At 41.9% G+C, this 17475-nt stretch overlaps 29 non-coding genes and 3 pseudogenes across 29 annotated transcripts; all 32 read left to right on the forward strand.

The window, feature by feature from the left end:
* The first annotated feature begins 5124 nt into the window (after positions 1–5124).
* Positions 5125–5202, forward strand: LOC119296875. The gene has a single exon (XR_005145430.1). It is a non-coding gene; the product is annotated as a small nucleolar RNA U83 (small nucleolar RNA).
* A 73-nt stretch (positions 5203–5275) lies between these two features.
* On the forward strand, positions 5276–5369 carry LOC119296163. Its single transcript, XR_005144947.1, has one exon. It is a non-coding gene; the product is annotated as a small nucleolar RNA snR60/Z15/Z230/Z193/J17 (small nucleolar RNA).
* Positions 5370–5457: 88 nt separating this feature from the next.
* On the forward strand, positions 5458–5553 carry LOC119296400. Its single transcript, XR_005145177.1, has one exon. It is a non-coding gene; the product is annotated as a small nucleolar RNA Z43 (small nucleolar RNA).
* Positions 5554–6265: 712 nt separating this feature from the next.
* On the forward strand, positions 6266–6353 carry LOC119297131 (annotated as a pseudogene).
* Positions 6354–6411: 58 nt separating this feature from the next.
* Positions 6412–6514, forward strand: LOC119296742. Its single transcript, XR_005145367.1, has one exon. It is a non-coding gene; the product is annotated as a small nucleolar RNA Z107/R87 (small nucleolar RNA).
* Positions 6515–6613: 99 nt separating this feature from the next.
* On the forward strand, positions 6614–6708 carry LOC119295894. The gene has a single exon (XR_005144471.1). It is a non-coding gene; the product is annotated as a small nucleolar RNA R30/Z108 (small nucleolar RNA).
* Positions 6709–6762: 54 nt separating this feature from the next.
* LOC119297219 lies at positions 6763–6855 on the forward strand. The gene has a single exon (XR_005145582.1). It is a non-coding gene; the product is annotated as a small nucleolar RNA snoR31 (small nucleolar RNA).
* Positions 6856–6863: 8 nt separating this feature from the next.
* LOC119296661 lies at positions 6864–6963 on the forward strand. The gene has a single exon (XR_005145355.1). It is a non-coding gene; the product is annotated as a small nucleolar RNA snoR31/Z110/Z27 (small nucleolar RNA).
* A 58-nt stretch (positions 6964–7021) lies between these two features.
* Positions 7022–7102, forward strand: LOC119296827. Its single transcript, XR_005145397.1, has one exon. It is a non-coding gene; the product is annotated as a small nucleolar RNA snoR77Y (small nucleolar RNA).
* Positions 7103–7160: 58 nt separating this feature from the next.
* LOC119296438 lies at positions 7161–7343 on the forward strand. The gene has a single exon (XR_005145209.1). It is a non-coding gene; the product is annotated as a small nucleolar RNA Z112 (small nucleolar RNA).
* A 507-nt stretch (positions 7344–7850) lies between these two features.
* LOC119296892 lies at positions 7851–7928 on the forward strand. Its single transcript, XR_005145439.1, has one exon. It is a non-coding gene; the product is annotated as a small nucleolar RNA U83 (small nucleolar RNA).
* A 59-nt stretch (positions 7929–7987) lies between these two features.
* Positions 7988–8082, forward strand: LOC119296184. Its single transcript, XR_005145003.1, has one exon. It is a non-coding gene; the product is annotated as a small nucleolar RNA snR60/Z15/Z230/Z193/J17 (small nucleolar RNA).
* A 106-nt stretch (positions 8083–8188) lies between these two features.
* On the forward strand, positions 8189–8284 carry LOC119296403. Its single transcript, XR_005145183.1, has one exon. It is a non-coding gene; the product is annotated as a small nucleolar RNA Z43 (small nucleolar RNA).
* A 725-nt stretch (positions 8285–9009) lies between these two features.
* Positions 9010–9096, forward strand: LOC119297083. The gene has a single exon (XR_005145520.1). It is a non-coding gene; the product is annotated as a small nucleolar RNA U31b (small nucleolar RNA).
* Positions 9097–9154: 58 nt separating this feature from the next.
* Positions 9155–9257, forward strand: LOC119296737. Its single transcript, XR_005145364.1, has one exon. It is a non-coding gene; the product is annotated as a small nucleolar RNA Z107/R87 (small nucleolar RNA).
* A 101-nt stretch (positions 9258–9358) lies between these two features.
* On the forward strand, positions 9359–9454 carry LOC119295884. The gene has a single exon (XR_005144448.1). It is a non-coding gene; the product is annotated as a small nucleolar RNA R30/Z108 (small nucleolar RNA).
* Positions 9455–9508: 54 nt separating this feature from the next.
* On the forward strand, positions 9509–9601 carry LOC119297225. Its single transcript, XR_005145584.1, has one exon. It is a non-coding gene; the product is annotated as a small nucleolar RNA snoR31 (small nucleolar RNA).
* An 8-nt stretch (positions 9602–9609) lies between these two features.
* On the forward strand, positions 9610–9708 carry LOC119296639. The gene has a single exon (XR_005145353.1). It is a non-coding gene; the product is annotated as a small nucleolar RNA snoR31/Z110/Z27 (small nucleolar RNA).
* Positions 9709–9881: 173 nt separating this feature from the next.
* LOC119296852 lies at positions 9882–9961 on the forward strand. Its single transcript, XR_005145415.1, has one exon. It is a non-coding gene; the product is annotated as a small nucleolar RNA snoR77Y (small nucleolar RNA).
* Positions 9962–10019: 58 nt separating this feature from the next.
* On the forward strand, positions 10020–10201 carry LOC119296516. Its single transcript, XR_005145274.1, has one exon. It is a non-coding gene; the product is annotated as a small nucleolar RNA Z112 (small nucleolar RNA).
* Positions 10202–10528: 327 nt separating this feature from the next.
* On the forward strand, positions 10529–10664 carry LOC119296938. Its single transcript, XR_005145456.1, has one exon. It is a non-coding gene; the product is annotated as a small nucleolar RNA snoR77 (small nucleolar RNA).
* A 58-nt stretch (positions 10665–10722) lies between these two features.
* On the forward strand, positions 10723–10858 carry LOC119296961. The gene has a single exon (XR_005145466.1). It is a non-coding gene; the product is annotated as a small nucleolar RNA snoR77 (small nucleolar RNA).
* Positions 10859–10933: 75 nt separating this feature from the next.
* Positions 10934–11027, forward strand: LOC119296705. Its single transcript, XR_005145360.1, has one exon. It is a non-coding gene; the product is annotated as a small nucleolar RNA R44/J54/Z268 family (small nucleolar RNA).
* A 606-nt stretch (positions 11028–11633) lies between these two features.
* Positions 11634–11713, forward strand: LOC119296115. Its single transcript, XR_005144860.1, has one exon. It is a non-coding gene; the product is annotated as a small nucleolar RNA Z159/U59 (small nucleolar RNA).
* Positions 11714–11792: 79 nt separating this feature from the next.
* On the forward strand, positions 11793–11938 carry LOC119297308. Its single transcript, XR_005145614.1, has one exon. It is a non-coding gene; the product is annotated as a small nucleolar RNA snoR137 (small nucleolar RNA).
* Positions 11939–12379: 441 nt separating this feature from the next.
* On the forward strand, positions 12380–12468 carry LOC119295959. The gene has a single exon (XR_005144567.1). It is a non-coding gene; the product is annotated as a small nucleolar RNA SNORD29 (small nucleolar RNA).
* A 512-nt stretch (positions 12469–12980) lies between these two features.
* On the forward strand, positions 12981–13076 carry LOC119296110 (annotated as a pseudogene).
* Positions 13077–13649: 573 nt separating this feature from the next.
* LOC119296976 lies at positions 13650–13786 on the forward strand. Its single transcript, XR_005145473.1, has one exon. It is a non-coding gene; the product is annotated as a small nucleolar RNA snoR77 (small nucleolar RNA).
* Positions 13787–13953: 167 nt separating this feature from the next.
* LOC119296999 lies at positions 13954–14091 on the forward strand. Its single transcript, XR_005145483.1, has one exon. It is a non-coding gene; the product is annotated as a small nucleolar RNA snoR77 (small nucleolar RNA).
* Positions 14092–14441: 350 nt separating this feature from the next.
* On the forward strand, positions 14442–14535 carry LOC119296716. The gene has a single exon (XR_005145361.1). It is a non-coding gene; the product is annotated as a small nucleolar RNA R44/J54/Z268 family (small nucleolar RNA).
* A 927-nt stretch (positions 14536–15462) lies between these two features.
* On the forward strand, positions 15463–15578 carry LOC119296549 (annotated as a pseudogene).
* Positions 15579–15706: 128 nt separating this feature from the next.
* On the forward strand, positions 15707–15827 carry LOC119295815. The gene has a single exon (XR_005144333.1). It is a non-coding gene; the product is annotated as a small nucleolar RNA SNORD14 (small nucleolar RNA).
* The last annotated feature ends 1648 nt before the right edge of the window (positions 15828–17475 follow it).

A 17475-nucleotide genomic window follows, 5' to 3' on the forward strand; every position in this document is an offset into this window, starting at 1 on the left:
ACATACTACGCTAATTGCAGAACGATCTACGTATAATGCTAGCATGGCTAAAACAGAAAAAAGTAGGAGCGGGATAAACGAATTATACCCTCCAGTAGGCCATGCAGAGGCCGCGACTTTGGTGGCAGCAGCGGCGGCCTTCTTGTCGGCTTCAGCTTTCTCGGCGGCGGCACGGTCGGCGTCGGTGGACATGGTGATGATGAAGGCGACACGGACGTAGAGGAAGTAGACGATCGGAAGCGAGCAGTCGCGTAATCGCTGCCCAAAAACCTATTCGCCCCTAACCCCGTACAGGAACCAGAAGGGCGTGGTTTCGGAGACCTGCTCTCCCGTCGACGTGTACGCGGCGGACGGGATGGAGTCACCGGCGGCAGCAGCAGCAAAGGAACGACGGTGGGCGTGCGCGTGAGCAGATGTGATCTGTTCATGGCGGCTAGGGTTAGGAGACACCGACGCAGCCGCGTGGAGAGACGTGGGCTCGACCCACGTCCAAGTCCGTGTCAGCCCACGATCCGACGTCTCAGATCGTGGCCCAGCTGTAAGAGAACTCTCCGTTAGTGACTGTTAAAAATGAGCGCGTAGGTGTGAGCTCGGCTTGGCTCAATCCCGCAACCCGTGGTGCGGCGCGTCGTGACAACGCGGTGATCCTGCAGTCCCTCCGGGCCCACCTCTGGAGCCACGGCGACCTCCCCCGCGGCGCCGACCTCGTCGACATCTTCTTCGGCCGGCTCAGCAGGACGGACTACAGCCTCTGGGACATCGAGGCCAAGATCCGGGCCCTGCGGCGCCGGTTCAGGGAGGCCGACGCCGAGCTCTGCGCCGGCATGGGCTGCCCGGCCCCCGGGCACGGCCTCCGGATGTACGCGCTCTCGCTCGAGGTCTGGGGCGCCACGCCCGCCGTCGTCGCCCCGCCCCGGCGCGACCCGGTGCCCGACGTGGACGCGGCGCCCACGGCGGCGACGGCGGCGGTGGGGAGCAAGATGCCGGTCACGCCGGTGCCGCGCACTGCCGCTGCCGCTGCTCCTGCTAAGAAGAGGCGCTGCGAGGAGTACCCCGCGCTGGCGAGGGAGGCGGAGAGGCTGACGAGGGAGGCCCTGGAGCGCATCGACGACGTGACGGCGTGGTCGCTGGAGATGAGGGCGAGCAAGAAGGAGCAGCGGCTGCTGCAGAGGGTGAGGAAACAGTACCGGCAGCAGCAGCGCGCCGGCGGTGTGCCCGCCGGTGGGCGCGCCGAGGGCGGGAGCAAGGAGCTGGCTAGCGTGGTCGTGAAGCTTCTTAGAGACAACCATGGCCCCTCCTCGGCCGGGAGCCAGCAGAGATGAAGCAACTGTGATCTCTGAACTCGCTTGCTGAATGTCAGTTCTGCAGCCTGAATGTGATATGCTGCAGTGTGTTCTAGCTAGATAGAGTAGCTGTACTTTGCGCAAGCATCATGTTCATTGTGATCAATCAGGTGATTGGACTTGAGTTTCCTTGGCTATCTCAAGGCTAACGGAATGCATCTAGTCTACTCCTGCTGCTTCTGTTTGAAGGATCGACCTTGAACTGAATCTGAAACAGAGGAGAGTGGTTTCTTATGGATCGAGAGAGTAGAGACTGATCCTACTACCCGGTGTGCTTACGATTTACAAACATACTATCAGTGAGATGTCATGGAGATGTCATGGATCTACAAAACAGAGGATGGTGTATTCTTGTCGATCTAGACAGTGGGGAATGGTTATGATACTGTTATGACGGCTGAAATGCCCGATGTGGTCTGTTTAATAAACATGGTGGCATACAGGTGTCACGTTGCGGCGACAAACAAAATCAGGCAAGTCAGGTCTCAAGTCTCAACCATGGCATGTGACCAAGGTTTAAGACACTAACAGCACTTGGCCTGACATTCTATGACTGTATTACTATGGCAAGACCCAAGAATGAACTCCTATCATCTGATGAAAGGATCCCATTCAGATACCACTCTTAGGTTTATAGCTTACTGACAGAACAATTTGCAGGTTATTATCGCAGCGTCGAATCCGGGCAACGGCAACATCAAATTTATCCTGACAGACAAGAGAACCAAAATATTATAGCGCTCAAGCACTTTCTCAAGAGTTACCAAATCAACCCAATTCATTCAGCAAGTACCAGTCATTGAGAACTTGGAGTTTAAACTCAAATGTGGTTTTCCAAATATGATGACGTCGCTCTGCGAACACTATGACGCATGAGCTAGCAAAAGTACGGTTTCTATGTTTGCCAACTAATAAAATTTGCTGGAACTCTGATGTACCGCCGAAGAAGAAGAAGCCTGGTACTTTTTTTCCTAGGTGTGTTTTATACGGTTGACACGACTGCAGTTCCTATCGTAACTGAATAAGATATTTTGGTGGAATCATAAATGCAATGTCGCTGTTGATAGAGCACAACTTTTGTTCTTTGTGGTTGCTTTCAAGTGAATGCGTTACACAATGTTGGAATTTGAATTCTGTCGGAGTCCACCTATATTTCCCGGTTGTTTACTCCCGGATCGGGGCCTCACTGGCTGCCATTTGACGCTTCTGGCTCTCTGCCCTGCCTTCGCGAATTTGAAAATAATATTCACAAATTTGAAAATTGTTGAAGAATTTTAAAAAGTTCATGATTAAAAAAATGTCGTGGATTTAAAAAAGTTTACGAATTTGAAAATTGTTGGTGAATGTTTTTTAAAATTCATGAAGTTGAATAGAAATCTTTGTTGGAAAAAGTTTCCTGGATTTGTAAAAATTGCACGCATTGGACAAACATTCATGATTTATTTAAAAGTTCACGAATTTGGAAAAACACATATTTGAAAAAATGTTGACAAAATAAAAATGAAAATAAGAAAACAGAAAAAGAAGATAAATAAAAATGGAAAAGAAAAAAAACTGAAAGAAGAAACCAGAAAAAAAAGAGACTTGATGCATCTAGCAGCTTTCCAAAACTGGAATGCGCCAGCGGCTCACGAAACCTGGCACGCCCGCTGCGTACTCTAGTACATTTGACGATTTTCAGAACACAAGAGGATTTCTGAAATTTGCCATATAACCCTTCTTAAAATTTATCATATCAGATGAACAAAATGCGATGGTAGAATTTGCTGTTACTTAAAGCCATGGAACAAATCAAACTAACTATTTCAGAAAAACAATGCCACGATTTTGCAAATAATACGGCAAAACAATGTATAACAGAAAATAAGATGCACATGGCAAGAACAATTAATTTTGGTCGGTTTTGATAGCAACAATTATTCAAAAACATATGAATAAAAAATAAAAAATAAAAAATGTATTCGAATACATATGACAAAAACACAATGAATAAGTTACTGGCATGGCAACATATCTATAAAACTGTATAGAAGTTCATATGATTTTGGTTGCCATGGCAACATATGCTTTTTAGTTGCCATGCATTTATTGATAAGTTACACAAAGAATTAAAAAGTGATACTCTAATTACAAAATTTTGTTGTGCCTATACTGGGCCAAGACACGCCAATTTTGAAGAAAATGAATGGAGAAAAAGAAGCGGTTGAGCAGGATGCTACCCGCAGGGAATGGATCAAAACGCCAGGCCTTGTGCAGTGTGTCGCCGTGGTGGTCGAGCTCCAGTTGAGGTCTCGGCCATCGTCCTCCTCCTCCTCCGACTCGTTCTACCCAGCGAGGTGAGCACCTTCGAGGCTGCTGCGGTCGTGCTTAGTGCCGGATCCGACGGGAGGTGGAGGCGAGCTCGCGGTCATCACCACTATGTCATGGAGTGGCAGATGCATGGCGGTGGGGGTGCAACGTCACCTCGATGAGATCTAGCATCGGACGGACGGCGTGTCGGGATGCGGAGAGGCCGCCACGCCCGCTAGGGACTGCAGTAGAAAGCAAGTGTGGGCCTCTGTCGCATTAGGAGCCTTCACATCGGTGAGGACAAGATGAACAACTGCAAGATGGGACTGTCTGTGGCCTTGAAGCTCGACGAGGCAGAGGACCACCGCGTCTGTTCTCGAGCCGCAACGCTCACCTCAAACCTGCGACTGCGGGGTGCGCCGCTGTTGTGGCTGGATTCGGTGTCCTTCTCCCCCTCGTCGCCTGCCGGTGCTCTGTGTATCGGTGGACGAAAATGGATTTGACGGGAACGTAGAGTGAGGGCAAGAGTGATAGATAGGAGTTGGAGGTGGATGGAGGCGATTGAGACGAGCCCTCCTATCAGTCCCTGCCCGTTGAATTCGTTTGCACGATCCGTCCCAGCAGCGAACGATTTTTTTCGGCTGACGTGGCGACCACAGTTGTTCTAAGATTCGTGCTAATTGATCCAATGGTACAAACAACGTTCAGGGTGAATCTGTTAAAATATGACGTCAGATATTTATCAATTCCGTTCTTTTTTCATCTCCTTGTGAATTGTGCTGATACATACACACATGCATTTTTTTTAAATAGTTTCTTTTTCCTTTTTTGAGAATTAATAAATGTAGTTTTTTTGAGTTGAAATTAATAAATATAGTTTTTCCGGGGGTTCGAAAACAAAGCAACAAGGGCCGAAGGAGAACTGGCCGATGGGATGGGTTCCTCGGCTCGTTAGTTCTGGCCCTACGGGCCGAGCAGATTACACCGACCGAACGCATCCAACGGCACGAATCGGCCGGGCGCCCCCTGTAAGCAATCTGCCCTAACGGGAGCCCCTCTATATTAATCACAGCCTTTCTTCCCCACGCCGCCACCTCCAATCTCAGCAAACAGGTTCTTCTTCTCTCCTCCTCCTCCTCCTGCAGATCTCCATCTCGATCTGTCTTGCTTCGAAACCTCTTTTCCGTTCGTTCTTCCCGGGCGATTTCTTTTCCCAGCTGGGTTTGATATTCAGTCTCGTTGGTCGTTACTGACATCTTCTTGTTCCTCTCTTCTGGATTAGAAATACCTTTCTCCAACTGCATGCTTCTCCTGATTTGTTCTTGTTTTTTTAGTTTGTTTTCGGTGGCCAAGGATTAAAATAAATTATAGACAAGCATATGTCCGAATTCTCTTCATGTGGAACGATCTAATCTTCTCTATGAGGCCGGCCAATGATCTTGCTCGTTTCTTGATCTGCAGTTTTATTAGATGCGTTCCGTGGTTTGCGTGGTGCCGATGATGATTAGTGTGAACCTTTCTCAGTGAAATCACTAGTGATTACATAACCTACTGCCTTCCTTCTGAGGCGACACGATTCTCGGAACCCTCATGTCCTTCTCTGTCAGTTTTGTTCTTGTTTGTCTCTGGAACTATTGGTTTGCCAAGGTCGGATGATGATCATAAGTGCATAGTTCATATGATCAAATTGTGATTACGTGAACAGAAATAGTCTTTCGCTCCTATCTGACGACCGTGCAACCTGCCCTTTCTCAGGAGAATCAAACAATTTGTGTGTTATTTTGCTTGTTATGTTTTGCAACCTCATGTCTGAATTTGCTGTACAGGACGGTGAAGATTGATATTTGGTCTCGTTCGTCGTAACTGGCATTTACTTGCCTTGCCGACCATCCTGCTATATCACCACCCATATTCCGAGTCCTCTGAATTAGTACTACATACAATATCATTGGTTTGACATGTTAATTATTTTTGTTGTTTGGCCTATGATTAAACTGAACTAATAAACAAGCATATGTCTCAATTCTCTTCATGTGGAAAGCATAATTAGCAATGAGGGCAAAATCTGATTGTGTTTGTACTAGTATAAACTGTCTGAGGTAGGCTGATTATCAAAAGTGCATAGTCACAGTTGACCAAACTGTGGCTGACGAACTTTAGCTTTCCTGTTTAATTTCAGTTAAAATTTCATACGAGAAACCGTACCTACTCAGTAAAACTACTTCGATTTAAGGAATAATTTTGGAGAATGTTTTATTTGCTTGAATTTGGAGCAGTGACGAGACATTCACTCGATATCATCTTTCCGGTTTGAAATCGCTATGTTCTTACCTAGCTTCGTGTAATATGTTCAGAACTGTAATGTTAATGTCAGTGATTCCTGGAAAGCCATTCTACTACACATTAGGCACAACTTCTCACATAGTAGTTCATGAACTTATTGGGATGACACATCTCAAGAAAAAGAGACTTGTTGGAATAATAGAGGAATGACAGAATTAAGAGTAATAAATGGAATTTTATATTTTTTGGGATCTTTGATTAGGCGGCACTAGCATAGTTAGCTGTTTTTGAATTGGTAGACCATCTACAATAGATACTTTGATGTTTGCAATGGTTCTCCAAACCAGTTTGAGGATGATGATTTCATATTTGTCGCCCCAAGTCTTAGGATCCGCCTAGGTGGATCTGTGCTGATTGACATACTACTGAATCTGACTCAGCAAATGAAATTTTGAACAATTGGTTTGGTTCTCTTTTCTACTTATTTTCCTTGGGTGATGGCAGTGATGATTTGCAAAATTCAAGCTCAACAGACCAAATCACAGGTTTTCTCCCAGGAGTTGATTTGTATGCCGATTATCCTGCTGAACAGAGCCATCTGACACTTGAGTTTTTTTAAACTGCAGTTCATTGTTCTTATCTTTGGATCCTTCACTTCCATGCATCTTTTTGTGTTCTTTTTTGCTTGTATTGGAGGACGTAGTTGCGATGGGATAACAAGCTCCCTCTTCTGAAAGCATTGACGACATAGCTGGCAGAATCGAACCAATTAAATATTGCCACCACTGAGCAACTCTGTATCTTTGTACAATCTTTGTTGCTTCTTCTTACATCTACAAGATCTGTTTGGATCGTGAGGAAGTATTGATGCATAATCCAACACTTGATCCGAGGGCAGCTTGAGCAGCCCATATGATGTCATCTTTGCAACTGAATCCATCAGAGTATAGTGTTATTTTTTCTGAAACGTTGAAACAATGTTCAGACACCTTCTGACACAGTGCTTAATTTTCTGTGAATGAGAAGTCATCTATATTCTGATGATACATCTTGTTTTCATCAGTTTTTACAATCTTGTCTTCCAAGTTAGACCTATAATGCAATTGAAGCCCATGATGATTAGCTTTATGTTGGAATTACCGTCAGATACCCAATGACGATATTTTTGCGGCTTTCTGAGGCATAAAACCAACAGCTTCAGGTCTTCTGTAGTTTTTGCATTGTTAATTTCGTTCATCTTAAATTATCCCTGTGAAGATTCTCAGACCATAGGAAGTGCCGTATGACACTGTAAACAACAGCTGCTTCTCTCCACTGCAAGTGTCCTCCTTCGAGCATAACCTCTGTGGTTTTGTCTGGGCTGGAATCTCCATTTGCAGCTGGTTTGGTTCAGCTGTGTGTGTGATTTTAAGCGGGTCTCCGAGGGATTCTCTTTAATCTTGTTAGCATCATATTTGGCTGGTCCAGAGTGCATGTTATTGTGATGAGCTTTCGCCCTGCCAGGCTTGAGAGCTATTGCTGCTAATTCCTTCCTTGGATGTCTGAGCCTTATGAAATCCCCAATTTATCTTTATTTCTATATTACTTTGTTTACTTCATTTCTTGATCTATTTATTCCGCCTTCTCTTCTTTGATGCTTTAATCTTGTTAACTGTTGTTGTGTTTTGTTGGTTTCACTCGGGGAGCACTGTCCCTTGTCCGTCCACCGTTCTCTCGTTGGGTCCGAAGGTATTTTGGTTTCATTTGGTTCTTAATTTTGCTTTCTGTTTATTTCCCCTAACTTTTTTTTCGTTTTGGCCGAGGATTAAACTAAATTATAGACAAGCATATGTCTGAATTTTCTTCATGTGGAATGATCTAATCTTCTCTATGAGGCCAATGATCTTGCTCGTTTCTTAATCTGTAGTTTTATTTGATGTGTTCTTGGTTGTGTGATGCCGATGATGATTAGTGTGAACCTTTCTCAATGAAATCACTAATGATTACATAACCTGCTGCCTTCCTTCTGAGGCACAATGATTCCTCGTCTTTTTCTGTCATGTTTTTGGTTGTCTCTAGAATTATCGGTTTGCCAAAGGCGAATGATTATCACAAGTGCATAGTTCATACAATCAAATTGTGATTGCTTGAACAAAAGGTGGTCTTTCGCTCCTATCGGATGAGTTTTCAACCTCACCCCGAATCAAACAATTTAGTCGTTCGTCTGTTTCTTTATTGTATTTTACATTTTTATGCTAATAAGTAATAAAATGTAGATGTCTGAATTCCTTCGGGGACGGTGAAGATTGATATTTGGTCTTGTTCGTCGTAACTGGCATTTATTTGCCTTGCCGACCATCCTGCTATATCACCACCCATATTCTGAGTCCTCTTAGTACATATACTGAAGCAGTGAACCTTATGATTGGTTTGACATGTCAAATATTTTTGCTGTTTGGCCTATATGATTAAACTAAACAAATAGACAAGCATATGTCTCAATTCTCTTCATGTGGAAATCATAATTAGCAATGAGGTCAAAATCTGAATGTTTTTGTACTAGTAGTATTTAGGTAGGCTGATTTTGACAAGTGCATAGTTCAGATGATCAAACTGTGATTACATTAACAAAGCAGTCCTTTACTAACTATAGCTTTCCTGTTTAATTTCAGTTAAAAGTGCATACGAGAAACCATGTCCTACTCAGTAAAGGTTTTTTGATTTGATGAATAATTTTGGAGAATGTTTTAATTACTTGAGTTTGTAGTGATGAGACAATTCACTCAATATGATCTTTCAGGTGTGATTATCAATTGCTATGTTCTTAAGGAGCTCCGTATAGTATGCGCAGAACTGTAATGTTAATACCATTGAACACTGGAAAGCCTATTCTACTGCACATTACACAGAACCTCTCACATAAAGTTGGTCATGAAATTATTGTGATTACAGGAGTCAAGAAAAAGAGAAGTGTTAGAGTATTAGATAAATAACAGAAGAGTAATAAATGGACTTCCATATTTTTTGGGGGGTCTTTCATTAGATGGCAATGACTGTTGACCATCTACAGTACAGTATGTACTTTGATCTTTACAATGATTCTACAAACCAGTTTGAGGGTGATGATTTCATATTTGTCGCCCCAGTCTTAGGATCCGCTTTGGTGGGTCTGTGCTGATTGACATACTACTGAATCTGACTCAGCAAATGAAATTTTGAACAATTGGTTTGATTCTCTTTTCTACTTATTTTTCTTGGGTGATGGCAGTGACGATTTGCAAAATTCAAGCTCAACAGACCAAATCACAGGTTTTCTCCCAGGAGTTGATTTGTATGCCGATTATCCCGCTGAACCGAGCCATCTGACACTTGAGTTTTAAAACTGCTGTTCATTGTTCTTATCTCTGGATCCTTCACTTCCATGCTTCTTTTCGTGTTTATTTATTTTTGCTTGTATTGGAGGACGTAGTTGCAATGAGGATAACAAGCTCCCTCTTCTGAAAGCATTGACGACATCGCTGGCAGAATCGAACCAATTAAATATTGCTACCACTGAGCAACCCTGTATCTTTGTACAATCTTTGTTGCTTCTTCTTACATCTACAAGATCTGTTTGGATCATGAGGAAGTATTGATGCATAATCCAACACTTGATCTGAGGGCAGCTTGAGCAGCCCATATGATGTAATCTTTACAACTGAATCCATCAGATTTCAGTGTTATTTTTCTGAAACTTTGAAACAATCTTAGGACACCTTCTGACACAGTGCTTAATTTTCTGTGAATGAGAAGTCATCTGTATTCTGATGATACATCTTGTTTTCATCAGCTTTTACAATCTTGTCTTGCAAGTTAGATCTACTCCCTCCGTCCGGAAATACTTGTCGAAGAAATGCATAAAAATGGATGTATCTAGAACTATAATACGTCTAGATACATCCATTCCTCCGACAAGTATTTTCGGACCGAGGGAGTATAATGCAATTGAAGCCCATGATGATTAGCTTTATGTTGGAATTACCGTCAGATACTGAATGATGATATTTTTCGGCTTTCTGTGGCATAAAACCAATAGCTTCAGGTCTTCTGTAGTTTTTGCATTGTTAATTTCGTTCAACTTAAATTATCCCTGTGAAGATTCTCAGACCATAGGAAGTGCCATATGACACTGTAAACAACAGCTGCTTCTCTCCACTGCGAGTGTCCTCCTTCAAGCATAGCCTTTGTGGTTTTCTTTCCGTGTTAATTTCGTTTTCTTTCGGCGAAGATCCCAGCAGAGAGGTGTTGAATCTCCCTCGTTGAGGCCTCTCTAACAAATTTTTAATCTTCGCACAGTGATGAAACGCCGTGGATTTTGTGGATGTGTGATATTCCTTGTTCTGTCACATCTGTTGCCATGGATACATCTTTATCATACTATAGTATCTAACCTTCTGTTTTCCATCTGAGGGACCTATGGATGGACAGCCCTTCCCGTGCTGTGTCTACCAAGTTTGCCTTCGGACACTAGCAAATTGTTCTTCAATCATCTTGCTTCAAACTCTTTATTTTTTGTGAGGTGGAAACGTTTGCTGACATTTGATTTATGTATAAGCCAATGAATTTTTGTTTCTAATTTTCACGAGCGACGATTCAGGCAGCCCTTTTGTCCATTACAATGGCAATGGAGGTGTTGCGTTGCTCGGAGATTAAATCTTCTGCTCTTCAGATTGGCTGAGTGGGAGGCTCTGCTTCCCTCCTTGAAGCTTGTCTAGTAGTCTTAAGAACATCTAATAGTCCTCATTACAAACTTTGTAGAACATTGTAGTTCTGTGACGAGCGATGATTCAGGCAGCCTCATTATCATTACAGTGGCATTGGAGGTGTTGCGTTGCTCGGATAGTAAACCTTTTGCTCTTCAGATTAGCTGAGGGGGAGGCTCCTGCTTCCCTCCCTGAAGCTGGTCTAGTAGTCTTAAGAACATTATTATAAGTATGTTTCTCATACCCGATTTGATTTTGACCTTTTTTGTTTGTGAAATGGTAATTCAATAATTGGTGAAAACAAATGATGATAGCAAGACAGGGACATCTGAACCCTGAATTTCAGGGTTATGACAGACTACGTCTATAATGGGAATCTCTCTGATGTTTTCGATTCCCCAAGTTAAATTGATCTGTTTTTTCCTTTTCAACCAGTCTTCTTTGGAATATGGTTCTCTTTCTCTCGCAATTCAGATCTTGGATGGCAATGCTCAGCTCATGGTCGGCCTCATCGTGCATACAGCTAGATAGATCCAACGATATATAAAGCAGTTACACAATTGGCAACTGAAGCTTGAAAACATTTTGATGAAAGTGAACAGAGATTTTTTTATCTAAAAACAGTGAACATACTGACCCGTCATAGGATAGGAAAAATGGTGAACTGCTAATGAACATGAAACTAACCCAAAGGCTTACAGATGGCCCTACAATGGCAATGCTCAATTTGATATTCTTTTGGTTGATCAGAGTTTGGTCAGTTCAGTACGCGAAACAAATCACTGCATGGTGGCTAGTTGGCTACAGAGCTTCAACATTAGCATACAGCTAAAATTGATCCAAAGACGACATCTGTTTACATCATTTGAAGCTTAGTAAAACTTGTGGAATTTAAAGTGTCGGCCTTGTCTGAAAAAAATACTAATCTGTTGATGCATCTGTGCAAATGTTCTGAGGGACAATTTTCTTTTGAGATTTTGATTTAATGCTTAAAGCTGTCTGATGATGATCAAACTAAATACTTTCGTTCTTCTGATGTGCTATCTCATGGCGCGGTGCGGAAGCAATTTGGAAGTTTTGCTATCTGCAAGTTTTGCTATTTTTTTTCATGTTTTTTTCTGCTTGTAGTTTGCGATGGAAAATTGTTTTTGTGTTTGTTGCTTCACAACTGGAAGGATGGCCTGTTGATAACTGTTTGGACATCCCGTAGAGGGAAGCATAGATGAATGGAAACACCGGCCAGTATTAAACAGCATGACGCTCTGTCAAACCGTGTCATGTTACCTGTCTTTTGGCACATTTCTAACATAGTACATGTTTTTATTTATTGAGATTTTGGTTCCTGATTCTGTAGCTCGTTAATTTGGCGGAAGAAAGCCAGCATTGCACGTGCTTTGGAGGATTAAACTTGCATAAAGCTCAGTCAGTTTTGTTCGGTGATGATCAAACTAAATACTTTTGTTCTTCTAAAGTTCTGATGCGCTATCTCATAGCTCGGTGCAGAAGAACACCTATGTTTATCAACCGCATTATGCCTGCCACAGAGCATCATTGCCAAAACAAATGAATGAACAAATTATGCATTCTGATTGACAAAGCAATTTACATGATTTTAGCAGAGTACACTGTACTTGATCTTTGAGTGACCAAACAACTGACAAATCTTTGTTGAGAAAACCCTTATCTTGAGAGACCACTGTATTTGTTTCTGTAGTATGTCGTGGCATGGGGCCTTGATTATTTTTGCAATGATGATACTATTACCCAGCTCATTATGAGACTTCCCTTTGTGGGCAGTCGTGATATGAACATCTCTTTTGTATCTGAGCCCACTCAATTTTTCGATATGAACATCTCTTTTGTATCTGAGCCCACTCACATTTTTCTTATGCTTCATTACAGTTTGGTACAGCCTATGAAGGCTCTTCTAGTTTTTGGGAAAATAAACAGCTAGACTGTAACTGCTGCAGTGATGATATAATCCTTGTCTCCCTTTTCTAACATCCTCAGTTGTAATAACTGAATGAGCAATGATGCAGGCAGCCTCTTTGTCCGATTACATTGGCAATGGAGGTGTTGAGTTGCTTAATTTGATATTCTTTTGGTTGCTCATTGTTTGGTCAGATCAATATGCGAAGCAAATCAGCTGCAACATTAAGCATACAGCAAGATTGATCCAAAGATGCATCTGTTTACATCATTTGCAACTGAAGCTTAGCAACACTTCAATTTTAAGTTTCAACCTTGTCTGGAAAAATACCAATCTGTTGATACATCTATGCAAATGTTTTGAGGGACTATTTCTTTTTGAGATATTTTTTTGTACTGGATCTAATGCTTAAAGCTGTCCGACGATGATCAAACTAAATACTTTCATTCTTCTGATGCGCTATCTTATGGCTCGGTGCGGAAGCGATTTGGAAACCTGAACTGAGGAAAAACTGTATGTAAAAACATTTATTGTTAAAATTGCATATTTTTTATCGTAGTGTTGCAAATCAAAATGACTTTTCTTTCTTGTTGTACTTTTTTGCGGTATTTTTTCTTGGCATACACTCCTTCACATCTGGAAGAATGCCCTGATGTATACAATATTTTTTAAACTGCACACATTGTACTGTCGAATGCTAGCGGTCAAATCTAAAATCTTCTGATCTTCAGATTATCTGAGGGGGAGGCTTTGCTTCCCTCACTGACGCCCGTCTTAAGAACATTTTCTATCTGTTTTGGACACAATTTGGTAACTTTTACAGTGTCTTAAGGTCATGATCTACCTGTTTCTTACAAATTTGGTTTCCTTTGTGTTTTGGTTGCGGGTTGCCTACCCAAGGGACCTATGGATGGACAGCCCTGCCCGTGCGAATGTTCATCAATCATCTTGCTATGGAACTCAGTTTTTTCTTGTGATAATAACGTTTGCTGACATTTGATTTAAGTTTGGTTAAACAAAATATCTCCTGTATTATATTTTTTCAGTCTTAAAATCATGAAAATTATGGAACAAGCTAGATTCAGGCAGCCCCTTTGTCTGATTTCAGTGGAATGGAGGTGTTGTGTTGATTAGAGATTAAATCTTCTGCTCTTCAGATTAGCTGAGGGGTAGGCTCTGGCTTCCCTCTCTGAAGCTTGTCTAGTAGTCTTAAGAACATTGTCTATCTGTTTCAATTCAATTTGCTATTCTTTTGTTTGACGTTTTTGACATATCAATCAGTGCTTGGTCAGTTGAGTACATGAAATGAGTCACAATTCTGCTGGTTCTTTTGCATCTTTTTTTGTGAAAATTCACCTAGAAAACTTGATGGAACGAGCAACGATTCAGGCAGCCCTTTTTTCTGATTACAATGGCAATGGAGGTGTTGCATTGCTCGGAGAGTGAATCTTCTGCTCTTCAAATTAGCCGAGGTGGATGTTCCGGCTTCCCTCCGTGAAGCTAGTCTAGTAGTCTTAAGAACATTATTATCAGTATATGTTTTAAAAAAAAGGGCAGCCCGGTGCATGTAGCTCCCACTTGCGCAGGGTCCGGGGAACGGTCCGACCACTTTGGGTCTATAGTACGCAGCCTTTCCCTACATTTCTGTAAGAAGCTGTTTCCAGGACTTGAACCTGTGACCATGAGGTCACAAGGCAGCAGCTTTACCACTGCGCCAAGGCTCCCCTTCCTATTATCAGTATATGTTTCTCATACCCAATTTGATATTGTATTTTGACATTTTCTTTGTAGAATTAAATAACCACATGATTTGGTTTCTCTAGTTTCCTCTTTCTTTGCTTTGCTGGCAGTAAATTTCTTGTTTGGGGATCAACGGAAGCAAATGATGATAGCAAGACAGGGACATCAGAACCCTGAATTTCAGGTTAATGACAGACTACGTCTATAATGGGAATCTCTCTGATGTTTCTGATTTTCCCCAAGATGAATTGATCTGTTTTTATGTCTATTCTTTTTTCATTTTTTCTCCTTCTCATTGTTCTTCAGAATCCTGATCTCTTACCTGTTTGTTAACTTTTGGCTATTCGGATCTTGGATGCGAATACTTAAAGCAGATCATGGTCACAAGATTGTTACATCATTGGCAACTGAAGCTTAACAACACATGAATAAGATCAGATATTTTGTATTGGAAAAACAGTAAACATGGTCTTTAGCTGACTTAAGGCTACTTTTATTCATAGGAATAGGAAAGATGGCGGATTGCCATACCTTGCCCATTTGAATCCTATGGGTGCAAAACAAAGGAATTGATCCAAGTGTTTGTTTGATGGAAGCAAAGGAATTTTTCACACATCTTTCCAAGAGCTTGCAACTATAAAAATCATATAAAATACTATGAATCAGACAAGGCCTTATAAACAGGACATTTGACTGAACATAATTAGACGTTTTAACTGAAAAAACAACCTCATGATCTTAAACTGACTTGAAATGAACACGATCTTCAACTGACTGAACAATTGAAAAGCAAATGCATCATAGTGGCACAGCTATTTATTTATTTTCATATATTTATAATTGTTCATTACAAACCATGAATAAATCCTCTACTCTTCAGATGAGCTGAGGGGGAGGCTCTGCTTCACAACTGGAAGAACGGCCTGTTGTTAACAGTTTGGTCATCCTGAATAGATGAATGGAAACACAAGCCTGCATTAAACAGCATGGCGCTTTATCAAACTGCGCCTTGTTACCTGTCTTCTAGCACATTTTGTAGCATTAGACAATGTGCATATTTCTTTTTTTGAGATTTTATTTTTATTTGTGATTTTGTTGTTTGTTCCTGCATTCATTTGGTGGACGAGACATAATTTTGATTTCTTGATGTTTTGTTCAGTAAAAATTCAATTCTGGTAGTTTCTGTTCTGAGATTGTGTTCGGTCTGGGCTGGAATCTCCATTTGCAGCTGGTTTGGTTAAGCTGTGTGCGTGATTTTAAGCGGGTCTTCGAGGGATTCTCTTTAATCTTGTTAGCTTCATATTTGGCCGGTCCAGAGTGCCTATTATTGTGATGAATTTTTTGTTACGAGTAGTTAATCAGTTGTGATCAATAAGATTTGATTTTTTGGGGATGAGTTATGGCAATGATGATAAATTAAAGGCTTGTTTCTCAAAACATTCGCAGTTGCCGCCTAAGAGCTTTCGCCCTGCCAGGCGCGAGAGCTAATGCTGCTAATTCCTTCCTTGGATGTCTGAGCCTTGTGAAATCCCCAATTTATCTTTATTTCTATTTTACTTTGTTGTCTTCATTTCCTGATCTAATTATTCCGCCTTCTCTACTTTGATGCTTTAGTCTTGTTATAAATGTTGTTGTGTTTTGTTGGTTTCACTTGGGGAGCACTGCCCGATGTCCGCCCACCGTTCTCTCGTTGGATCCGAGTTTACAATGCTCCCAAGACGTATTCTTGTAGCGCTTAGAGCATAAATCTGTCTAGATGGATCTTGGGTTACGCTCGCCCCCAAATTCCAGTTTAATCTCTACCGTTCTATCTTTTTTTCCATCTATTATAATTCTAGTTATTGTGGGATTGATTATTTAGCAATTTGAACTGGTGCGGTGATTATAAAGACGGGAAATCCCCGTGAACAACTACCAACAAACAATATATCTTATGGTTTCATTTGATTCTTAATTTTGTTTTATGTTTATTTCCCCTGACTTTTTTTTCTGTTTGGACTTGAGAGCAAACGTTTATTTGTATCTTTTGAACTTGAAGATGTGAAGCTAATATTTGTTTGAGGTGTGGTACTGCTGGTGGTGGTGATTGTAAAACATTCCTATACACTCATAGATTCCTTGTTTAGTCTGTTTATCTGGTTTAATCTGTTTTTCTGGTTACATCTTTATTTCTGTTTGAAAACATGAATTTCCATTTACAAGATAAACTCAGCTAAGACGCTAGTCACCAGTTCAGACTGTGGAGCACCTGAAGTCCGGCCATGTCTTTAGTTCATGGGCCACCGAATTACAAGACCTTGGGCATTGCTTAGTTTCAAAGCATCCGGTTCTATGAAGCAGTTGAATCGAGCTCCGCAGTAGAATCATCTTCATGATTGTCCCGGAAGCTCTATCGTCTCAAAAGATTCTCCTTCAAAAATTCTTCACAAAATCTTTGATGAGAACCTGAAACATATACTCACAATCTTTGATGAGAACCTGAAACATATACTCACAAAGAGAGATAGCATAATGTGATAACTCAAGAAGAGACCCCTGATGCTTGCAAGTCCCTAAGTCGTCGCATATCAATTCCATGAACATATTTCTGGAATGTACAATTCGGTAGAGACTTCGTAAATAAATCAAGGTTGTTGCATGATTTGACTTGCAAGATGTTTATTTCCCCGCTTTGCTGAAGATCATGAGGAAAAACCACTTAGGAGAAATATGCTTAGTGATATTACTTTTGATATCCTGTTTGCATATGTGCAACACAGGGCGCATTATCTTCATAGATAATGGTGACTTATTCTATTGAACCAATTCCACATGACATCTTCACATGGACCCACCATCTACCGCCGATCACGCACGCTAGAACTACCAGAGAGCAAAAACAATAGAGAAACGAGAGGAAAGGAGGAGCAACTCGCCGACGGTGAGATGACAGGCCTCGTCTCCTTATTCCTCCGTCTGATCCGCAAGGATGATCGTTGCTACCGTCGTCGCTTCCATGGAGTGGGTGGACTCCGGCGTTTCCGTCGCCGGATGCAGGCGATCTGTCGCGCTGCTGGGCGCGGCTACCATGGTCACTGCGCCCTGGCTATGCACCCATGGGGTTCGACCCCTGGCTGGTGGCCCGCCCGAGTGCCCCAATGGTGCATGGGGCTGCTGCCGCGCCTGCTCC

The sequence above is a fragment of the Triticum dicoccoides genome, chromosome 1A (genome assembly GCF_002162155.2).
Source record: "Triticum dicoccoides isolate Atlit2015 ecotype Zavitan chromosome 1A, WEW_v2.0, whole genome shotgun sequence".
Lineage (NCBI taxonomy): Eukaryota > Viridiplantae > Streptophyta > Magnoliopsida > Poales > Poaceae > Triticum > Triticum dicoccoides.